We start from the raw sequence: 23332 nt of genomic DNA on the forward strand, positions 1-23332 counted from the left end.
GTGTGAATGACTAGACAAAGTACAAGACAGTGTAGAACCAGGCTCTAAGATTCTACAGTGTGAGTCTCCATAGAATGGCTCCAGTGTAAATCAGAAATAGTCTTTGGAATAATGCAGTAAGAAGAGGTAATGACATGCAGAAAGACAGGAGAATAACAACATAGGGTGAGTGAGGACAGAGATTATTTCAGAACTGGAGCTCATTTTTGCAGAATCTGGCTTTTTAAACAAAGAACCATGAAGATTTTAAATTCTGCTTATTGAATTAAGTTTATCTTCTGTCAAATGATTGCTTCAATTGGCTAAACAATCTGATACCTCTTTTTACAAAAGAATTTGCTCTCATGCCCCAGCACCATGTGATGGACCATCTAATAGCCCCTTCTGCTGGTGGGCAAAAGACTTTAAATATGAAAAACAGGTACGCTTTAGGGAAAAGTCCTATAGAATTTAATAGGGACTGAATTTATAGAAATGTAATAGGATTCTACAGAAAGTCTTCTAAAAATCTATTGAACTTAATAGAAAATTATGTAGTCTTTCTATCATTTTTCTATCCATCTAATAGAATTCTACAGCAGGGATATAATTTTCTATTAAATTCTATAGGATGGTCCAGAAAGAGACATTTTATTATTTTTTATTAAATTCTATGTTAAGCATCTTTAATATTGATATTTTTAAAATACAAATATAAAATTTCCACTTTCCACTGTGGAGGGCCAGTCTGTTATGGTCCGTCCTTCCTGTTCCCATTCTGGCATTGCACCCAACCCTCACCCTTCACCTTGCGGGTGGTGAGCCCATGAGACAGGTCCACGTTGCCTTTTCGGACTTGGCCCACCACCCAGCCACGAGACTCTCACGTGACACCACACCCAGGGGTAGGTCCCGGGATCCCTAGTCCAGGCAAGGATCATGTGGTCATTTTTGGGCTTTCATGAGGGTCTTGATGTGAATCGTTTTTAGTCTGGAACCTCTGCCATGCTCTGTTTGCCTAGGGTCATCCTCCCAGGAGCTCTAGGATGCAGATGACATAGTCCTGGGGTTCGTCAGAACATGCAAGCCCCTCCACCGCAAGAAGGTAACAATCCTCGGAGGGGATCCTCACCTATGGTCATGAACTGTGGGTAATGACTGAAAGGACAAGATCGCAGGTACAAGCGGTGGAAATGAGGTTTCTCCACAGGGTGGCTGGGCTTACTCTCTGAGATAGGGTGAGCAGCTCGGCTACTCAGGAGGGTATTGGAGTAGAGCCACTATTCCTCCGGATCAAGAGGAGCCAGTTGAGGTGGTTCAGGCACCTGATAAGGATGCACCCTGAGAAGCTTCCGTTGAAACTCTACTGGGCACATCCCACTGGGCGGAGGCCCGAGGCTGACCCAGTACACACTAGAGGGGTTATATCTCTTGGCTGGCCTGGGAACGCTGGGGAATCCCCCAGGAGGAGCTGGAACCTGTTGCGGAGGAAAAGGAGGTCTGGACCTCCCTACTCTCCATGCTGCCACCACAAACCCCACCAGGAGAAGCGGCATGAAGGAAAAAGAACAACAACAAAAATAAAATAACTGATGATGCTTAATTTTGTTAATAGGTACTTTGTGGGGGTTCTCTTTGGCTTGCGAGAGTGTTCTCTGTAGGGCTGATCAGAATCTCTCAAAACCAAGGCAATGTTAGGCAAGGCAATAATTTTCTGCCTTTAGCTTGTAGTTCTGTTGGTCTTACCTAGTCTGATCATGTAGCTGTAGTTGGATAATATTATTATTGTTTGTGTTACATTAGCACCTACAGGACTAAGCTGAGATCAGGGACTCCTGGTGCTAGGCATGGTACACACACAGTAGAAGACAATCCTTGTTCCAAAATCCTTTCAATCCAAGTAGGCAAGACAGTCAAAGGGTAGGCAAAAGGAATTTTATTATACAGATGGAGACCTGGGTCACAGAAAGATTCAGTGACTTGTTCAAAGTCACACACACACAAATCTATGGCCGAGCTAGGAGTTGAACCCAGGTTTCCTGGATCCCAATCCAGTGATTTCAACCATAAAACCATCCTTCCTCTAATAGCAAAAGAGATAGCTGGTGAATATTTCATTTTTCTGTTACTTCACTGTTGGTAACATATTACTGTATATGCTAGAGTTGTACCAGACCCAAACAGCTGGTACAACTTAACCTCTGTTTACCGCACCCAAAAAATCCTTTGGAGACGTTAGAGCCAAACTGTCTGAACTAGGCCTATTGCTATAATGGGCCAAAATGAAATACCAATTCCAAACACCCCCAAACTTTGGGAAAGTTCAGATTTGGATCCAGTTCTACATCTAAATGGCACAACTTCATCCCACCTCTGGTATGTCCCAACACCCCAGGCACAGAAAACCTTCCCCAATCTCTAAGACAGATGGTACAAGCTTTGGGATGCTTTGTACTTGTCTTGAAAACTGACCCTTCCTTCATATCCACATCATCCTGGGAACATGCTGGCAGAACAGAGCTAAATGAAGGGCAGCAGCACACCAGGACATCTAATCAGTTTGACAGAAGCTGCTCCCTTGTTCCTCCAGCTCTATATCAAACAGTATCAAGAAGGATTCAACATTCAAAGCAATGTTCACTGGATCTCATCTGTCCTTCTTGCATCAGCCTTGCCAGTCACTTGAGAGCCCTTTGCTAGGAATAACCTTCAAACTATGTCATAATAACAGCAATCGTCATTAATCTAAAAAAAATAAGCCCTCCTTCTGAACCTTGGCTTGTCACTTTATCAGCATGGTGTTCGTTCATCCCTTTGCAAGGCCTTTAAAATGTTGGTCTCTGTTCATTTGAAAAGGAGACCCAGTATGGAAATAATACAAATGTTGGCAAAGAGAGGTTCTTTCTTTGTTTATTCATTGTTTTCCCTATATCTGTTGTCACCACTGAATGCCTGATGAGGTGTGCACACACAGTGGGACAGATCAGCTGATTAGACAGGATGGAATCAGGGAGAAAGGAAAGTTCAGCGGTACCCCTTAATGGCAGCAGTAATGAGAAATTAGGTCATTGTGCCTGCTGAGACTAGAACAGAGGCAGTTGATAATTGACCTCCCTGCTATACATCAGACCCATGCATGTCAGGGTGACTTTAGCCAATATGGAAAAGGTGCAGGGTGCCAGGGTGGAGCTCAGCCAGAGAAGCCTTTGTGGGGCCAGGGTCTGGCGAAAGTAGCAGCAGTGGAGTTGGGAGGAGGAAGTGGAAGCGTGGTAAAGGACTCAGGGTTGGGGATTGGCTGTCACCTTCCTGGAACTGGCTTCCAGTGCCGTTCAGGAAACAGTCCAGATTTGTGTTTCTGAGTTTGGCCCTTCTCTGAAAGAAAGAGGATATTTTAACTGCTGATGAAAAACCAGACACATACCACAAGACATTATAAAAACCTAGATAGACAAAGCTAGACAGATACTTTGGTATAAAGTTTTTATTGGAACTCACTTGAAATGTCCTGCCTAGCTCACTGGGGGATTCCTCACTCCTGAGTAATGTAGTCATCCCAAACTCATGCAATGAAACAGTCACACCTCACCAGATCAGACCATCATGTCTCTCATTCGCTCTCTAGCACTCTCTCCCTTTGTGTGTCTGCACATCATACCCCTTATTGACATACAGAAGTTACATCAGTTATATCAGAGCTTTTAAACCAGTTTAGTTAAACTGGTGCAAAACCCTGTTTAGACAAGTTTAAACAAGTCTCATTTCATTTTAGTTTAAACTTGTTCCTAATTAGCATAAGCTAAATTAGAATAAACCAGGGTTTTATCAATGTAAGGTCAAGGGTCCACACAGGCTTTTGCACTGGTTTAACTGAATCAATTTTAAATCACACAAAAATTAAACTGGTACAACTTTACCAAGAGCTTTGTAAGAAAATTTAAAATACAATTAATTCATTAACAAATTTTGTGAAATTTTTTTGTTTGTTTTTCCATTGACGTTATCGGACCACCAAAATCATAAAAAAAACCCAAACCAAAACAAAAAAACAACAACACAGATTTCTGTACTATTTTCATGTTATATCCCGACAATAGAGGTCTTTTTGATTAACATTATTTCCATCATTCAAAATTTTCTCATCTTTCATGCCATGCGAATGTTGGCTTTTACCCAGTTCAGGGCCTCATTGTTGGCTATATTTTTCTGGATATGTTGGAGTGCACATATAAATTCTGTCATCAATGAAGACTGAAAAACATGCATCAAGGCTGCCAAGCTGATAAGAAGGGAGACACTGTGAATATGAACTAACCACTATGTGATAGAATGAAAAACAGTGTGGCAGGGAAGTTATGTTAAAGTGATACAACTGGGGCTGAATTTAAAATAGTGTGACAACTTGACAAGTAGGTTTTTTCCCCTAGGGTTGTCTCCTAGGGAAATGTTCCTGGTTGTATGTTCCTGGTTGGTTCTGTAAGGGAAATGAAAAATGGTCCACCTGGAGCGTTTTAACATTTAGTTGCTTTCCTTCTTTTCACTGGAATTTTACAGACTGATTATTTAGCTTGCGAAGGATTATTCAGTGGTGTTTATGGCTGTCAAGAAACTATTTTTTAAATCAGTGTAATGCTAGTTTAGAAAGCTTTTTATTTTCTTTGCTCTCCACTGTTTAATATGCTCTGAGATAATTTGTTTACCACCTATCTCATTTGACTGGTTACAGTGATTCATAGATTTGGAAGTCCAGAAGGGCCAGATCATTTTGTCTGACCTCCTACATACACAGGTCAGATAATTTAAAACAGTGATTTATGCATCAAGACCATAACTTCTCAGGGGGTGAGGGGAAATTGGCATCTTTGTGTTCCCCTGATACTAATAGCTGGAGCTGTATCAGCCCTTTTTATAACTTAGCGCATGTTAAGGGCTTCTCTGAGTTACATTGTGTGTAACCAGCAGCCTAAATGGCCAGGGGTCTCATAGAGTGTCATGTGTTCTGCCTCACCCCCTTCCTTCCTGACACGTCCGCTTTCTGCACCCATCACAACGCTTACACAAAGGGAGTTGGAGGTACAGAAGCAACAATGCTGACCTTGTGCCACCTGAGGATGGGGGAATCCTTGGCTTGCTTTTTAGGGTAGCATTGTGGCTTCTTGGTACTGCCTCAGCAGTAAAAATGGCCAGAGCAAAGGGGATCGAGCCCCAGGACCTCATACTAGTGGATTTCCTCTCTGTTGTTCCATAAAGAGTATGGGGTGTGTCTCCTCCAGAGACACAAAGAACACCCAAATCTCTGGCCTAGAGAATCTATGGATCTCTCAAGATATGCACAGATCTTGGGGAAAGCCTCAAAGGTAGTTTGTAGGATAATGGCTATGTGTCTCCATTCTGCCTCTTGGTCTCCCTACCCTAGTCCCTCTAGCCCCATAGATTCCTCAGCGGCTGCTACCGCCAAATGCTGAAGTTCAAAATGTTCATCATAGAGAATCTAGGTAAAGTAGTGCTCACAGAGTCAGTAGTAATTTAATCTCTGATATTCTGTGAGGTAGATAATGAAATAGTGCTGTGAAGTGGCAGTCTCACACCCAGCCCATTCTTGTGGGCTTGATCCAAAGCCCATTGAAGTCAGTGGAAAGACTCCACTGACTTCAATGGGTTTTGGATAAGGTCCCATGCGTGAGGCTATTGTTCCCCACAGAGCACCATAAAGGGGTTCTGAAGAATGGGAGGAATGAAAGTGCCATACAGGCATCATTTCCCCCTTCCACTACCTCTGTCTGGATCCTCCTGAGGAGGAGGATAGAATGGTTTGGCTCTGTTTTGTAGAGTAGGATGAGACTGCTATAGTTGTATTGTTTCATTTTGTAATATCTTGTTTTTATATGGCACTGTTCATCTTCAGAGAACCCAAAGCAATTGCCAAATTTACCAGGAATAGTTTCATCCACCACTGAAATGCTGCCACTGCTGGGATGAAATATGGCATTTGTTCAGCTGTACCCAGTAGCAGTGCTACCTGACACTTTAGAACAAATGAGGGATATTGTGCCTATTTGGAGAACTTAGAAAAGCAAAATTCCAGTTGCTGATTGAGTAGAAATTGGGCCAGGACACAGAGGGAATGTTCTTTCTTTAGGAAGAGTGCCATAGGATTGGTGGTTTGGCTGGATAATTTGTTTAATATTTCCTTCATATAGTATGAAAAAGTAGAAACCTTTGGATTTCAGTATAGAAGTTTTCCAATATTAACTGAAAAGTGCAGGTCATTAGGTATATTACAATGATCTGAGGGCCTTATTTAGTACAGTAATTTGAACATATCTTTTTCTTTCTTAATAAAGGAAACTGTTGTCTTAATCTCTCTCTCAGCACATTATGTTCTCTAGAGAAGGACCAAGAGACAAAGGACACGTTGTGTAGGATATCATTACTGCTATGCCACATTTATCGTATCTCATATCTGTGAAATACGAAAAAGAGATGCTTATCTCATCTTATACAAATAACTTAGGCTACAGTTTCATTGATACAAACTTTCTTTGGCTCATTTCTGTAAACCAGTAATTATTTAAGCCCATCTCTTCCAGAAATACCAATGTGATATGATATGTTTGAGATTTGTCTCATTTTGTCTATAATGAACACCATTTCTTTAAGCTCTTCTACCTTTTCAATTGTATCATTATGGTAGGTTTTTCTTTCAATAACCAATCATAGTTCTATTTTCTGGTTATTGCAATTACAACTTTGAGTATACTTCTCTTTGGAATTAGCAATTTCAGTAGGCATATTTCCCAAAAGCAAAATAAGGTGACGTTTTCAAAAATTGTCTGTGAAATATGTTTTGTATTTATTTATGAGTGTGAATCCTGCACATTTTTATTTCTAGATAATCTCCAAAAGCATATGAGCAATTAGCTGTTGTACCATGGGATTTTTAATAACGATAGGAAGTTGAGGCTTCAGTGTTACTCAGTATCCCCAGAACCAAGGCTTTCTGCATCACTATGTTACCCAGTTTCATACTGAGACAACTGGCTGAATACAGACTCAAAGCAAAGGATGTTACTTATGGAATTACAAATACCACTTTCTGTAGTATCTAAGTTTCCTTTTCAAGTATTCCACCAGCCCTACACTGCTTAACTTGGGAATGGTAATGGGATCACAGCACAAAGGATACATTTTTTCATATCACAAATGAAGTCAGCACAATTTTGAGCATTGAATTTGGCAGTTAACAGCTGCTGCAAAGCCTTAAATGGGTCACTTTGAGCCCTATGGAAAAGATGGCTAGCATTTCTCGGGAAGTGCTGTATGCCCTCAACCACCAATGAAGTCATTTCCCTGAATCAAACCCTTTATTTTTGCATAGGTCTCATATAAATTTTGACTATACTGTGGTCATTCTGACATGCTGTAGTGAGTTTCTTTTTCACAGTGTCCTCACTGAATGTGAACAATTGTAAGCAATGCTCCGAATGAGGGGTGGGCGGTAAGTGATGCACCAGCTTTTCCCTTATTTTTTTCACACCAACTGCAGTGAAAAGCCAGAGTGTGGCATAATCACCTGTTCACTTCAGTTCCATCAAGGAGATGAACTCAAACTTTCTCAAGAAACTGCTTCAATGTCTTGGCCATTTAAAGATACACATATTAGTACTCTTACCTCAAGACAATGGCATAGTTGTTTTCTCATATAGAAATGAATCCTTACATTTTATTTTTAATCTTAATTTTCTTCTGTGGTTTTGTAACATTAAAACTGGCTTTTAAGTGGGAACATGTATTTGATGAGTGGTAAAAATGGACTCTAGGGCAGTATGTAATTCTGGAGTGGAATATCCCAATTAGGTGAAAGTCCAGTCTCTCTGAATCTTCATAAATCAGAATGAAAACACTATGTCACCTCTTTCTATATGAAATGAACTATCTGCATTGAGAGGCTACAACAAACAGTCAGGGCCACTTCAGGATACACTCAGGTGGACATTTTTGGTCTGTTGCACTTTATTACACTTAGTTCATTGTTGATTGTGTTCCTCAACTTCTGTTTGTAGCATGTAAACAGAGCTGCATAAGGAAGGGCAAGAAGATAGAAAACTCTCTGTAGATTTGTCAGAAAATCTCTATAATTTTGCACAAAGCAGGCTTTAGACCAGCCCAGGCTCAGCTTATCATGATGTCTTAGATCTCTGCACGTCCCCCATTCCAAGGCAAGAGCTGCTAACCACACCAGAGCTGAGGACAGCAAATACAAGAAGAATTTTAAGCATTTACCACCAAAATACTGTATATATTAAAAATGCTGTCAGTGTTTACTGACAAAGCCTAGAGCACCATTGGATTTGTTATTTTTGCTCTCTGTTTCATGCTGAGTGCAGTGATCCGTCTCCAATTAAACTAATTCAGTTTGAATGCTTGGACAGATTTAAAGACAGAAGAAAAGAGTTAACATAGCCCCCTAATGTGAATTGCCTTTCCATATCATTTTAAGTGCAGTATATCTCCCTGAAGTCTGTTGCATAAAGTACCATATTTTAATAAATGTTTTAAAAGGGATGGATCCATTAAGGAGCCTGCAGCAGGGATGTAACTTAGATCAGCCTCTCATCTGCTCTAAAACTTCTTTGGGCCAGCACTAGTGCAGACTCAGACCAGTCCTTAGAATCAGGGAGCCATAAGCAGTTCCCCACACACTCTCTTACTCTGTGAATCTGAGTCACAGTTTAGAATCTGGTCTCAGGACTACAGCTGTGCATTGCCATTATGTGGGTCACACGACCTGGTTGGGGTTACGGATGGGGTGTGTGGGAGAGGGGCTCCTTGCACCCATCCTTCATTCTACGTAAGTGCAATGGCCAGTAACAATCAGCCCTTTGGAAAACATATTTTAAAATTACTGTAAAAGGATCACAAATTGGGCTGATGTCCTGTTTTGTTTGTTTATGAAGTGCATAGAAGGTCTGAAAAGTTTCCCTTTTGTTTTTTTAAACTTATTAGAAGTATGAGCAATGTTAAGTCTACCCTGATTTTGCTGAAGAATCTTTGGGAGGTCTCAAGGATGTTTATTGTGAGTTCTCACCCCAAAATTGATGGGGGCAAAGGTGTTGAATCTTTAACAAAAGTTTACTTTATCCAAGATGCTAATTAGTCATTGGAATTAATATATGCTAACAAGAACAAAACATTTTAAACAACTTAACTAAAAATACCTGTTCAGTTGCTCTACTTCCACTGTCTTGTGATGTCACTATTTCAAAACTTCCTCTGTCAGCAGAGTTTTCCAGTTTAGAGAGGACCAGAATTTCTAATGTAATATAAGAAGCAGAATTTTTTTGTTTTGAAAAACTAAATATCTTTCTGGCCTTCTCTATCCATCACAAAGAAAGAAACTGACAAAAAAGGCATAAGCCCAATTTTTTCTCCTGTTGCAGGTTCCGGTTAACATCTACAAGGCACGTCTTGTGATTAGTGACTCAGCCTGGGAGTTGTATTACTGAACTGTCCAAATCATTTAACATTTTAAGAGGACCAAGTGAAGCCATCTTAGAAAAGGTTGGTTAGTCAGACATTCAATCAGTTGAAAATATGAGTAAATCTGCCTGACATCATTGCACAGGCTTCTGCATATGTAAGTGTTTGTTGCCTTGTAAAAATTAAATATGAACTGAAATACTTTAAAAAATACTATTTAAAATCCACAATCAGTAACAAATAGATTTTAAATTATAAATAAATATATATAAAAAAGAATTCCCTCCACATTTATGTACCTAGCAAGATCTGAATTTGAATTTCTATGTTTCTGTCGTCATCACTAACACCTAAAAAAGCACAGAGCAGCAGGCCCTTACATTATTTTATATTAGGGTATATTTATATATCCTAATACACATTCAAAATGCTTCATTCTGAGTCAGTTCTGCAATAAAGTGCATTTTTCCATTATGGTGCGTTGCCTCATGGGAGTTACAGTTTGGGAGCCCTATTTTCCGTTATGGCTGTCCATCAAACTCAGTGTCCTATACTGAGAGCCCTCCTTGGGCAGAACTCCCATTGAAATGTCTGGGCATTCCATACTTGAAGTCCTTGTAAATCAAGCTTATGTATACAGATGCCCCCTGGGTTTCGCAAACACGACTTACGCAAATCCGCACTTAAGGAAAACGTTCTGTAAGCTAGAAATAGGAGGTGGGGGTGTTTTTTGGTTGTTTTTGTGTGTGTAATGGTCGGGTATACATTTCCGACTTATGCAAAATTCAAGTTACGCAAGACGTTCTAGAATGGAACACTTGTGTAAGTCGGGGAGCGTCTGTACAGACAGTTAGTCTGCAGCAAGCTGGAGTGTAAATGTACCCCACACAAGCCTGCTACAGAATATCTGTCTGCAGACTAACAGTGTGGACCCTGCTGACATGCATTAACAGTTTTTTAGTGCTCTTTTATCTAGTTCTTGTTGATATGGGATCAAAGTGCCTTAACTGACTGTCTCCAATTAGATTGGATGTCTACACTGCAGTTAAAGACCCATGGCTGGCCAATGGCAGCTGATTCGGGCTCATGGGGCTGAGGCTAAGAGGCTGTTTAATTGTGATTGAGGGTACGGCTACACTTGCAGCTGTACAGTGCTGGGAGTTAAACCTATCTTCGTACAGCTGAGTAGGGAAAGTGCTGCAGTCTGTCCACACTGACAGCTACCAGCGCACTGTCATGGCCACATTTGCAGCATCTGCAGTGGCATTGAGAGCGGTGCATTATAGGCAGCTATCCCAGCGTTCAAGTGGCTGCAACGTGCTTTTCAAAATGGGGGGGGGGGGTGGAGTGTGACAGGGAGAGTGGGGGAGAGAGAGCATGGATTTTTGGAGCTGACACTGTCAGCTCCCTGCCTTGCAAGTTCCGACCGCCTCCCCCACCCTCTCTCACTCACTGAAAGCAAACAGCAGCTGTTTTTTTTTTCCTCACAGACCAGATAAGCAGCCTCCCCAAAACGGACCCCCCCATCTCCTCCCGCCCGCCGCGCTGCTTCTGTCCTCAGGCCCCCTCCCTTCCCCTCTCTTCAAGCAAACACTAGCTATGGGCGTTCCAAAGGGAGCCCCCCGCCTCTGCTCATTCACAGCAAACAGTGGCTGTGTTTGTTTTTTTGATAAGCAGCTCCGGGAGCCCGGAGTTCACAACAGAACAAACAGAGGCATCACAACAAAACAAAGAGAGTAATCGGCACTTAAAAGGATTATGGGAAGCTTCCGGAGGTCAGTCACAGCGTACTAAGATTATTCCCTGTTTACACTGGCGCCCCAGCGCTGCAGGAGCAGCGCTATACTCTTTATGCCTCTCGTGGAGGTGGAGTACAAGCAGCGCTGTAGCCATGGAGATACAGTGCTGTATGTGCCTTGCCAGTGTGGACGGGGAGTGAGTTATAGCGCTATAAAGCCACCACCAGCGCTGTAACTCTCAAGTGTAGCCAAGGCCTTAGACATGTGGGCTCAGGCTGCAGCCTGGGCTCTAGGACTCTGCCAGGTGGGAGCAGGGCCGGCTTTATGAACTGCGGGGCCCGATTCGAATACCCAGCGGCGGTCCAGGGCTTTGGCAGCACTTCGGCAGTGGGGGGTCCGCTCTGGGTCTTCCGTGGCACTGAAGGACCCCCCACCGCCAAAATGCCACTGAAGATCCCCAGAGCGGACCCCCCACTACCGAAATGCTGCCGAAGACCCGGAGCAGACCGCCACCCGGTGAGTAAAAAAAATAAAAAGCCACGTAAGGTGTGGGGCCCTCTTAGACGCGTGGCCTGATTCCAGCCAATTGGGCGAATCGGCCTAAAGCCGGCCCTGGGTGGGAGGGTCCCAAAGCTCGAGCTGCAGCCTGAGCCCACATGTCTTCATCATAATTAAACAGCTCCTTAGCCTGAGCCAGAGTCAGCCTGCACAGGCCAACTGTGGGTTTTTAGTTGCAGTTAGACATACCGTTAGAGTCTGAACCAATGCCAACTGGAGTCAATGGAAAGCCTCCCAATCACTTAAATGGGCTGTGGATCAGTCCTTTGGGGGGGGTCTTCATTTTTTGTAGGAGAAGCCAAAAGGCCTGGATTTAGATGTTGGAAGATGTGTTCCATTTCCCTTTTATGATGTGGTTAGGTGTAATTCTTAAGTCTATACATTTATTTTTAAATTATCCGGAATCTCAAACAGGTTTTAAAAAAAAAATGTTTATTTTGGGCCCAATCCTGCTCCTAGTGACATCAAAGACAAAATGTATACTGACTTCAGTGGGTGCAGGAGCTGGCCCGTGGGGGCATGTCTGATAGGCAGGGGAAGGCTGAGCCTGCCCAAACAGCCCTGCGTGGCTCCACCCACACTCTGTGCAGGGACCTCCTCCCCTCTTGCTGCTGGTTGGCCCCAGCCCAGGAAGGCTGCTCCTCTTCCAGGAAGGGAAACATGCTGGGGCTGGGGTTGGGGCTAGGGTGGCTGGGACTTGTGGTAGCCGGGGCTGCCCAGTGCTGGGGGTGGGAGGGGCCTGGCACTGGGGCCGTGCTGCCCAATGCTCCAGGGCTGAGGGGGTTCACGCCCCACCCATCTGGGGTTGGGGGCCATGTGCTGTCTGGTGCTCCGAGGCTGGGGGGGGAGCCTGCCCACCTGGTGCTCCAGGGCTGGGGGGGAGCCTGCCCACCTGGTGCTCCAGGGCTGGGGGGGAGCCTGCCCACCTGGTGCTCCAGGGGGCCGCATGCCACCCTCCCACCCAGTGCTCTGCGGGGCTGGGCCATGCGCTGCCTGGTGCTCTGGAGCTGGGGGGAAGCGCCGCCTACCCGCCTGGTGCTTTGGGGCAGGGACCGCACACTGCATGCTCCAGGGCAGAGGCCACATGCCACCTGGATGCACAGTGCTCTAGGGCTGCAGGGGGCTGTGCGCCGCCCACTCGGTGCTCTGGGGTCGGGGGGGCTCCTGGCTGCAGGGGAGGGGGGTGGTATCTGGGCTTGGGGGGGCAAGAGGAAGGAGGGACAAGGCCTTAGGCGGAAGGGTAGGCCCGGGGCTAACCTCCCCGAGCCGGTGGTTCACCCACTGCCCATGATCTGGCCTTCTTTCTGTTTTAACATTTTAGGGTAAAATTCATCCCTGTGCAGATGGTCAGTACAAGGCCATGCAGCCTCTAAGTCACATTTAACCCTTCAAAAGAGCAAGTTTGGATATAAGTAGCACATAGGACTTGTGCTGGCCTTCAGAGCTGGGGCACAGTTCACCGTTACTAAATTTGCTGCTCGTGAAAGTTGGTGCATGACAGTCTGGAAGTTCATCCACAGAACAGTTACAACATAAACATTAGCCAGGCAAGCTTCCCCACACTGCTGTCCAGGTGAAGCTCTCTGCTGAACACTGGAAGTGACATAGTGCTATACTTCCCAGGCCCATTCATTCTTTGTGAACTTTGCTTGTCTGCCAGCAAAAGGTTTCTTGGGGTGTTCGTGTCTATCCCACCTGTGTGGGACCAAGACTGTGACCCACTGACCATTTCACACAGGCCATTTTGACACTATCTGATTGTGATGATAATGGGTCACTACTAACTGGGACTAGATTTATACCTAGAAGTAATACTGGATATTTTTCTTTTAATGTCATTTTGCTGATAACGTTCAATTTTCCATTGGAGGAAATCAGAATGAAATATTTCATTTTAGATCAGTTTGACCTGAATCAGAATGTTTTATTTCACGGAACTAACCCAAAATGTTTTATTTTGAATCAGTTCAACAAAAGATTAAACTGTATTTCTCTACCAGCGCGTTGCCTTATGAGAGTTGTAGTTTCGGTCCCTATTCTTCCCTGTGGCTGGGCTCCATAGAAGACTACATCTCCCATAATACAATATGGATTTCTCTCTGGAGAAGCTGCATGGTACATAATGGGAGATGTTGCCTCTCTAGGGAGTCTGACCCATAAAGGAAAATAGGGCTACCAAACTATAAGTCCCAGGAGGCAATGCACCATAATGGAAAAATGCAGTTTAATGCAGAACTGACTCAAAGTGTTTTGAAGTATTTCAACAAACTGAAATGAGGCTTTTCAGTTTTGGGAATGTTGAAATGTTTTGTTTTGATCAAAAATGTTGAAATGAAACAGTGCTCTTCAGGTCCTTTGAAGGTAGAACAAGAAGTAATAGGTTTAATCTGCAGAAAGAGAGATTTAGGTTAGATATCAGGAAGAAGTTTCTAACTATAAAGATAGTTAAGCACTCGAATAGGCTTCCAAGGGAAGTTTGCACCTGCATTCTCCTCTTGGTCCAACAAAGCCACCCACTCTCAGGCTTCTGGCTCCCCAGACACTGCCTCTCTTGGACAGAGACATACATCCCTCTCCCAAGGGTATTACCAGGCTGCACAGTTCCCTGTCTACACTATGAATTCCCCCGCAAGTCAGACCGCCTCAGCAGGCCAACTTTGCCTTCTCCTCAGAGGCTATCAACAGCATAACTGACCACGTTTAAATTACCACTCAGCTTTTTCTAAGCAAGCACATTTATTCTTAAGATAAAAGCATTAGAAAGAAAACATTAACAACAATAAAAGAACCTATGCACAAGGTAGTAAACTCCACAAGGGCTCTGGTTGGTGATAGTTCTTCCAAAACGTTCTTAAGGATTGCAGGGGAGAGAGAGTGCCCTCCCTTCGGACAGAAGACCTCTCCCTTTGATGGATGAGAAAAAAAGCCCAGAGTGTTTTAACTAAGGCTTTTTATCCAAAAGTCCTTTGTTTGTCTATTGGCCTCTTGAGAATCCAGTTTGGACTGTATATGCAAGTGTCTCCAAGTGATGGTACCTCTCTGGAGGTGTTACAACCTGAGCGAATTTGCCTTCTCTCTCCCCCTTCCCCCACAGTCTTCCTAGTTCCTGGCAGAGCTGTGGTGACCCTACCCCATGGAATTACATACAATCCCTGGCCCACAGTGATATATACATTTAATATAGTAAGATCTCCCAAAGATATTGCAGGAAATTGCCATATCTATCACATTGTCATTGGAGATTTTTAAGAATAAGTTAGACAAAGACCTGTCAGGGTGGTCTAGGTATACTATGTTCTGCCTTAGCGCAGATGAATGGACTAATCAGTGGTTCTCAACAAGCAGTCGGTGGACCGGCGGTGATCCCTGAAATCTCCCTGACACAGTTTAGGGACTGCAGTAAGCTGGTCCCTGGTATCAAAAAGGCTCAGAAACACTGGCCTCTCGAGGTCCCTTTCAGCTCTACATTTCTATTATTTCATCATTTCGGAATGTAAGTTTTTCAGAATTTCTGTTTTGCAACTTTTTTTAAAAATTCAACTTTTTGTTCCACTTTGGGATGAAAATAAAAGTTGAAATGTTGGATTTTCCCATAGAATGGCAATTCCAAATTTCATTCAGCTCTAATTTTATTTCAGAGAGGTTCTGAGAAAACACAAAGGGAGAAGAAATGTATTTAAAAGAATATATGGCAAAGTTACAGATTTAATGTAATCATGCCTTCCCCAACCACACAAGACATCTGATCCCACTAATACCATTAACTTTTGGCTTCAAACAACTGTGAAGAAGAGAAGGAAATCTGACACTTCACTGCTTAGTGTTTATACAGATGCAGCTCTTTAGCATATTTGGTTAGTAGTTCTAGAACTAAAAGAGCTTCAGGCCGAATCTAAGGAATGTGTAAATAAAGTGACACTGATGCAAACTTTTATGAACCTTTGTAAGCCTTATTTGAAAGCTTTTAGGGATATTCAGCCAGTGAGATCACTCCATTGGCTGAACATTCCTAGCCATAGCAATTTGAATAGAGGATGCCTCATGCTACAAAAGAGATCCTGTAAAAGCAGGCTGTTCTGTATGCAGGAGGACAGAGCAGCAATCCTATTTATCTTAATGATAAAAGAAAATTCATACCCCTGCCTACAGTGATTAGCCAAACCATATTAGCACCCTGCTGACAAGAGCCATGTTAACATGATCCTTGCCCACACAGCTGTGGCACTAATGTAGACAAGGCCAAAATATGACATGGTAATACAATCAGGTCATTGTCAAAGTGCTATATATTTAGCAAGTAAAGTGCTACAGTACATGACATACCATTGTCTAACAGATGGAAAATGTTACTATTTGTGAAGTGCATCATGTTACACTATATGTCTGTCTATTTATCAAACTCAGTGTCCTCTACTGCAAGCCCACCTTGGACAAAAACTCCTTTTGAAATATTTGGGTGTTCCATACATGAAGGCCTTGTAAATAAAGCTTATCTATACAGACATTTAGTCTGCAGTAAATTGGGGTATGCATCCATCTCACACAAGCCTGCTGTGACTATCTGTCTGCGGACTTACTGTGTGGACACTGCTGACATGGATCAACAGTTTTTTAATGCACTTTTATCTAGTCCTCCTTGAAACAGCAGGGTTCGCACAAACAGTTAGTCCACTGTCGACAGCAGGCTAGTGTGCTAGATTTGTACGCCAGCTTGCCAGACTAATTGCTCTAATAGACAAGCAAGACTGGAAGCTCATTGGGGCAGGAATTTTGTTGTCCAGTATGTTGGCAAAACACCATGCACACCTTCTGCTTGGTGCTGTATAAGTAGTAATTGTGTTATTATTAACAACAGCAAACGTATATTACATTTAATGCTCACATTCATTTGAGAATCAAGGCACAACTCCCGACTGTGTCCAAAAGGGTGATTGTTGATGGACTAAACCACCAAACCAGTCCATTTTAGTGAGTCTGAAGAAAAGTTTTTGTTTGGTACCTTGAAATTCTATGTGAAAAATAGAAATAAACTTCAGCAGGAATTAATTTACCGTCTCAGTTGTTGGAACTCCTATATCTGAGTGGTAATAAATAACATATGTTTTCTGAAAAGTTCCTTTCACCTTTTGAACATTTTTGCACTTTAAACCCCAATATGTGTTACTATCTTTGCCCACCCCTATTAGTTAGTTAACAAGTTTTGAAACTAAATGTATTCATGTTGCCATTTCTCACTCGTGCTTTGTAAGTTTTGTGTCCATGATAGCTGGTAAGATCCCTGCAAAACCAGACATTGCCAACATAAAGAGAATGCATATTTAAGGACTGGGGATTATCTGTTCTCTTGACAAGACTATGCTACATATCACTGGCTGTCATACACAGTCTGCTGTCAGTTCCTAGCAGCAATTCTCTTTGAAGTTCAGTCCAGCACAAACAATGCTCAGATAGGCTTTTCTTATAGAAAACCAAGCTTTGAAACCTTCAGAAGAAGCTATGGGGACTCTTATGTTGTCACCATCTTGGATTTGTTCCTCAAACACAGTAAGACCCTGGGGCCATTTCGAGGCTCAGAAAGTTTTGTTTTCTCTTGAGAAATCCTATTTGAGCATTGCTGTCATATCCCAGCCTGTGTGTGGCATCTTCCAAGGTGGCTGGGTACATACTGAGGAGGGAGAAATGGAGATTAAACTTTAAAGGGATACTGCAATTATTAGCTGTCTAACTGCATATTCATGGGAAAGGATATTTATCTATAAATAAAGTTCAGTTTCTGGAAATCAGCACAATTCCATTTAAGTCAATTATTGAAGTCAAAAGAGTTATGCTGTGGATCCAGCCCATTGACATTAAAAGTTATGTTTCCATACCCTTTATTTTTTGCAAGTATTTGTTACACTAAGGGCCTGATCTTGTGAGGTGCTGAGGCCTTCCTCAAATGGACTTTGTGTTCTCATCTCCCACCAACTCCAGTATGGGTGTTAAGATCCCCGCACAAGGCACCGAACTACCTGTGTTTCAGTATCTTCATTCCAACCCTGTCCTCTCTGAGGGCTGATCTTTTCATGCAACAGTGCTACCCCTATTTTAGGTTGATGTAACTCCATTAAAGACATTGTTGAAGATAATGGAGAATTCATCCTTAATACTTGTAAGTGGGTTCGACATTTTCAGCAGTTACAACAGAAGCTCAGTTTGCACCCACACATAGCACCTTTATTAACATATTAACAGACTATGTTAGGATCCTGTTAGGAGTGGGCCGTAGTCTACAACAGTGGTTCTCAAAGTTGGTCCATCGCTTGTTCAGAGAAAGCCGCTGGTGGGCCAGTCTGGTTTGTTTACCTGCCGCGTCCGCAGGTTCAGCCGATCACAGCTCCCACTGGCCGCGGTTCGCTGCTCTAGGCCAATGGGGGCTGCAGGAAGGGCGGCCAGCACATCCCTTGGCCCGCGCTGCTTCCTGCAGCCCCCGTTGGCCTGGAGCAGCGAACCGTGGCCAGTGGGAGCCGCGATCAGCTGAACCTTCGGACGGGGCAGGTAAACAAACCAGAACGGCCTGCCAGGAGCTTTCCCTGAACAAGCGGCGGACTGACTTTGAAAACCACTGGTCTACAACATGGATGTTTTTGAAACACAAATCTTTACTCACAAAGGAGCACCAGACTATACGAAGACTGTGTCAGTACAACTGTTTGGAAATAGCCATTGGTCACAGTTTTGATAGAATTTACATGGCTCCAGTCCTTTGTCTTAGAACCCTCACTACTAAAACACTTCTAAGGGGACTGTGGTTATGTGGCTCCACAGCCACAGGGGGAAAAAAAATCCATCAGATGTTCAGTGTCTGAGGGGCCTGTTTGTTCTTAGTCAGGAATTAAAAACTGGGACTGAGTGCAGTACAGTTTTCATGCCTAGAAATTGTAAGCATATATGCCTAAGATTTGGGGTTAAGCTAACTTTGTCTTGTGTAATTGCATTTATGTTTAAGCAACCCTTGATGTTTTGCATATATTTGTCACACTAAGGGGAAGATCTTGTGAGGAGCAGAGTGCTTTCTGGGCAGGACTGTGTCCCCTCATCTCCCATCATCTCCAATGTGGGTGTTCAGTTCCCTGCATGAGGCACTTCAGATTGCACTCCAAAGCTGTAAATATGAAACCAGAATCGTGTTAAAGATTTTAGAGCATGTGATCCAAAGTAAAGCCTGATCATAAAAACAAATACAGCGTGTATAAAAACCACAACCCATCCAGGTCCACAGAAGAGAGTTTATGGGCTGAATATTTGAAACTGCTGGTTACTCGTTAAGGGCCTGATTCAGGTGTGGCATGAGAGGAGGCAGCTCCAGAAACTTCTTCAATTGAAGCACACCCTCTTCATGGCATGGCTGAATTTAGTCCAAAGTGTGCATTTAGACAGGCTACTTTACTGGGCTGGCGACAAGAGCTATTGCTTCAACTGGCCTAGTCCCACACCAGTCAAAGCCAGTTGTTCAGGATCAGGCATATAATGTTTTTTCAATCAGTGAAAACTTTTAAAGGGACAATGTCAATTAGTTTAGACATGCAACTTAATAAAAACAGGGAGAGAGAAAAAGGGTTTTTACAGAGAGCTCAGAGCTTCTGGGGTAGTTTCTGTTTTGAAGTGCAAAACCTTGTCAGTCTCATTTTGGTTTTCCAAAGCCAAAGGAGCAGTTTGGACTGTCAGAATTTGGAGTCAGGCATATGTAGATAATCGGTTCTGATTTGGTGCCATCTCTATATCTCCAGAGACTACAGACATTGGTGTCAGTTTCAGTGAAAACAGTTTAGCTTTGTTGATCATTTAAACATTTTCTTATAGTGTTGGAAACTCAAATACGTTACATCTGGATTAATGCATCAGAACTGGAAAAGAAAGCTGACTTTACACAGAAAGTGAAGATGACCTGCCCAGTTTCATTATCTGAACTGGGTGACATGCACAAAGTGAACAACTACGTAAAGTGGAACCATGTAAAATGGAACAAGTCCAGTCCCACAAACAGTTACTGTCGGCCTTGCTGCTAACCACTGAGAGTGAGTAGCACTGAGCTTGGAAGTAAGTGTTTGTAGAAATGGGACCTTAGAGTGTTAAAATTATTTTATGCAGTGTTGTGTTAACCATGTTGGTCCTAGTATATTAGAGAGACAAGGTGGGTCACAGCTGTGACATTGAGTAGCTCAAAAGCTTGTCTCTCTCACCAATAAAACTGGCCCAATAAAATATATTACCTCATCCACCTTCTCTCTCTAAAATTCTTTTAGTTATTACTCTCAGGCATTAATAGAAACACAGGCAACATATTTTTAAACAAACGATTTAATCTTGACAGTGACCCTTTAAATGTCTGCATGAAGACAGGAGTTTTATCTTTGAAGGAACAAATTCAAATGGTGGCTACTACTGAAGGTTTAAAAGTGTCTTTAAAATTTCTAGTTGAATATCAGCAGTACTCTCCCTCATGGAAATAAACAAGTCAGACCATTAGGCATTTCAGAGTTTCACAGTAATTTTAAACAAAGGAAAAGTGTGTTATAAGATTATGCAAAAACCTAATTCTGAGCACATCACAGTCCCTATCAGACCTTCACAGCTTTTTTCTTAGGCTGCTACTGCCTTTGAATATCTGGTCCTCACCTCACCTGCCTTTCTTCTGCAAATCCAATGCTGTCAAATCTCATAGGCTCTGATGCTTCCCCAGTTAGATACGTCCTTACCCTATACTGTGAACACCAGATTTCAAAGTCAGAATGCCTGAGACTCAGAAGAGAGACAACTGTAGACTGCACTGAATTTTCAAAGGTAGAGGAGCCTGCCAGGAGATGTAGAATAGTCAGAGATTGAGGTATTTAGTCAGTTATTTAGATTTATACAAATATAAAAAGAAGTGCTCCTAACACAAATGACAGAAAATAAAATAATAGTTAGCCGCTAAACCCATACCAGAATAAGACAAAGAGCACTATGGAGTTTGTTTCTGTAACCAAGTATTCTCTGGCCATGGACTCCATCCCTTGTCACAGAACTGTGTCCCAGAATCTAAGCTTTTATTTTAAAAAAATTATGTTTCTTGCCCTTATAGTAGTAAGGAGAGCCTTGAAAATGTGAGCCAAGTATAAACAGATGTAGTGACACTTTCCTGAGTCTGCAAACAGTCTGAAACAATAGGTTGAAGAGATGTGAGCTGCTCCATTCAGCTCCAGAGGTTGTTAGCTCAGAAACCTAAAGATGAACATTTGAATGCCAGCATTGCTGTTTCATTTTTAGCAGAGAGATCCTGCTAGTGTATTTATCCCACTATTCCAAACCACCTCTTATGCTTTTGTAAAGGCTGCAAGCCCCAATTGTCCCGTACTCAGCTGCCATAACTTCCTGTCAATTTCTACAGCGCACTTATGCATTGTCAGCATAAAAATCTGTGCAAATGTGGGGTCAGAATAAAATACATTGAACTTATAAAAAATCATAAGGGCAATTGTACAGAATGTATTGCTTATCTTCATATTTCATTGCTTAAACCCTCCATTTTTTAATATGAATGAAGCAGACGTTCCAACCGGCTGCAGCAGAGTGGAGCTCCAGCTTCCTGTGGAGTACACAGAGCTGAAGCCTTGTCTTTAACTGAAATAATCCAAAACTTTGGGTTGATACTCATGTCAGGTGTTAGAATATAAGAAACAGCTCATCCACCCCTAGCAGCTGTGCAGTATCATCTACAAATTGTATCTAAACCCAGGCATCACCTGCTTCACAGAAAGGAAATAGATTTGACAATAGCATTAGTGTGAAACTAAAATTAGCTGCATAATACAGCTCTGCGATCACTGAAACTGAAGACAGTTGAGCAATTCATATCCCAGATCTTTCTTGACTGAAATACTTTTAAAAAAAATCCTGTCAGTTTCCATTCACTGTTTTCTTCTCATCTTTCAAGAGCAACTCATGTGCCCCTGAGTTTTAAGCTGTGCATTGCACGCACAGCAGAACCTCATGAATGCAAACACACTTCGTGTGCAAAAGCTGGCAACTCTCTCCCCACTTGTTAGCAGATTTAATAGCAGACACTGTGCTGTAATGAGGTCTCACGTTAGCAAGATTTTGTTGTTTTCACAAAAATGTTTAAGTATATTTACTAGACCACTGTGAAACATTATCTATAGTCATTAAAGCTAAACTACATGCATTCCTGAGTTTATTAAAATACATTAGTAGGAAGATAGCTCCTGGGGAGGATGGGTGAGGAGACGCAGAGGATGGTAAAGAGAAAGAGAAAAAAAGTTCTGCTCTCAGTTATACTGTACATAGAACCCCATTGATTGGGTGGGGCTTAAAGGAGTGTAATTTAGTGATAAACTTGCCCCATAGCTTGATAGGTGGATAAAATATTTGTGCATTTACTTGCCATTTCAAAGAAATTCAATAATGCACTGTGGGTCTCTGGCTCTTTAAGGTGAATTAGTGAGGCCATACTGTGTTACTGTACACATCCACTATATATATATATATATATATATATATATATATATATATATATGTGTGTAAATTAGCAGCACCTTGTTAGTTCCTCTGATGTTCAGGTTGAGATAGCATTCCCCACTGTAAACCCCTGTTTTTAGGGGCGTACAACTCAGTGCTACAAATTCTTTCGTAAGTTGTAAGTTGGCTCACACAATATCAGCAGTGATTTTTATCCCCATGAAATTTTTTTAAAAAAATGTGGCTCTACTCTTGAATTTTATTAAAGTTGGAAAAATGAAAGTGCTTGACCTCAGATTTTTGTAGTCTTGAATAATTCCACCTGGGTTCTTCCAAGCAATTAGCTCTTAATGTGGTAAACAAAGATTTAATTACTATTACTACATGGTCTGGAAAGACAATAAAAATTCATCAGTGTGTTTTCATTTCAGGAGGCATCTGGTGCTGCTGAAAACACATCTGAACACTTCCCATTTGGTCTGCCATTAAATATCTTAGTACAGCTGTTCTGAACATCCCATCCCAAGCTGGAATAGGAAGAGAAGTCCAGCCAGCCATTTCCCCTGTTGCCAGCCGTAAGGATCTTCCGGAAGGTATGTGCTTTGGATCTCATCCCCCAGACTAGAGAGAGGATGTAAAGCCTTTCCTTCTGGGTGGATCAGAGGATTGGGACCTGGTGCACAAAGGCCTTCCTATATGAAGTCAGTAGGTGAGAGAGGAAATAAAACAAAGTTGTGGCACAGAGAACACAGAGAGGGCTGGAAAGTAGAGAATGTGCTATTGAGAGAGAGCTAAAGGGAAGAAAGAAGAACAGGGACAGAGGGAGACGGATCAAAAAAGGTAGGGCAGAAAATAGAGGGAGTGGGAGATACAGAGGGCAAGAGAAAAGGGAACTGTAGCTATCTTTGAATAGTTAAATAGTTTAAGTGCAGTAGATCATGAAAACCACAAGAGGGAACTGATGAACCAAGAAGCAGCAGGTTACTGTCTCCAATGTATTTTCCTTGTATTTAGCTGTGACACTCTGACACCCTGAGTATCTGCCCCAGGCCTGAAGAAGAGCTGGGTAAACTCAAAAGTTT

The 23332-nt window shown here is 42.5% G+C and overlaps 1 long non-coding RNA gene across 2 annotated transcripts in view; it reads left to right on the plus strand.

Annotated features, from left to right (window-relative positions):
- Positions 1–23332, plus strand: part of LOC120371338 — a 118315-nt gene that overhangs the window by 76911 nt on the left and 18072 nt on the right. For both annotated transcript variants that reach the window (XR_005584290.1, XR_005584291.1), the window contains exons 3-5: positions 9417–9537; positions 19596–19832; positions 22682–22843. This is a non-coding gene — a long non-coding RNA (uncharacterized LOC120371338). The remainder of the gene's footprint in view (positions 1–9416; positions 9538–19595; positions 19833–22681; positions 22844–23332) is intronic.

Source organism: Mauremys reevesii, linkage group 9 (genome assembly GCF_016161935.1).
Source record: "Mauremys reevesii isolate NIE-2019 linkage group 9, ASM1616193v1, whole genome shotgun sequence".
Taxonomy (NCBI): domain Eukaryota; kingdom Metazoa; phylum Chordata; order Testudines; family Geoemydidae; genus Mauremys; species Mauremys reevesii.